At 51.7% G+C, this 1,120-nt stretch overlaps 1 pseudogene; it reads right to left on the bottom strand.

Moving 5' to 3' along the window:
- Positions 1-412: 412 nt before the first annotated feature.
- Positions 413-1,115, bottom strand: LOC110315360 (annotated as a pseudogene).
- Between the last annotated feature and the right edge of the window lie 5 nt (positions 1,116-1,120).

Genomic DNA, 1,120 nt, shown 5'->3' on the forward strand with positions numbered 1-1,120 from the left:
GCCTGCTAGTACAGTTTGGAAAGCCCTTTTCGAAGGGGGAATGTACTGGGTGGTCTTGAAGGATATTACAATTCTTCCCTTCACTGTCTTCTGGACGGCAATGGAACAAGGCCACCCCCAAACTTTAGCCAGTGATGGAGAAGGAGATTAACTCTATGAATCCACCCACAAAGTTTCCCGAGTTCTTAAAAAAGCTTCTACATTTTTCCTTGCATAGTTCTGAACAAGTCATAGGCAAAAGAAGGGCAGCAGGCAGAAGGGAGGTGTGAACGGTCACTGCGATTGTTCACTTGGCTGAACTGCAAGGCTGTATGGAGCCTAGAAGGGATACAGTCAGGGGCTCCCATGCCTTCATGGCTCTGTCCAGCACACTCCCTCCCCAGTCTTCTGCACTACACTGAAGGGGAAATGGTCACTGAATCAGGCTGTCATGGACCCGGATGAGCTCCTGCAACTTCTGTTCCAGGTCCTGAGCCTGATGCTGCAGCTCTGCAGCAGACTCAGCCTTTGCTCCTTCATGCAAATGCTTCGAGTCTCCTACAAGGCTGACCACATCCAGCAGGAGGAGGAAACCTGTGGCAGCTGCACCCATGATCGGGCTCCTTTGCTCATTGCCAGAGCGGTACCTCCAAAGGCTTCCTTCACCTGTTTAGTGGTTTCGGTTGATGTCTTTCCTGTGGTCATGAGACGCTTGGCATTAGTTACTAGGCTAGGGTTGGCTTTGGTCAGTTTGATGGCACGAATATTATCCTTGATGTTTTTCAGTTTCTTGAAGGAATTCATGGATAAGGAAAGAAGTCTGGGGCCACTCTGATCCAAAACTTCTTTCATGCCCTTGTGTCTTTGTCGGTCGGTGCCAGCTTGCTGGCTTTAGCTTCAGCAGACACCACACTTACCTTTTCCACAATGCTTGTGGAAACACTAGTCACAGCCACTGCTGCCCCCAGCCCCAAGCCAGTGGCTGACAGTGCCAGACTGACTCCTGCTGTCACAGGTGCCAGAGCCAGACCAAGGATGGTCAGGACTCCAGACACAGCACTGCTGGAGCTGGCCACCACCCGTGAGATGGTGCAGTCCCTGTGCACCTTGTCAACCTTGTCTGCCAGGGCATGGAGCTTCC

Source organism: Mus pahari, unplaced genomic scaffold (assembly GCF_900095145.1).
Source record: "Mus pahari unplaced genomic scaffold, PAHARI_EIJ_v1.1 scaffold_15601_1, whole genome shotgun sequence".
NCBI classification, from domain to species: Eukaryota; Metazoa; Chordata; class Mammalia; order Rodentia; family Muridae; genus Mus; species Mus pahari.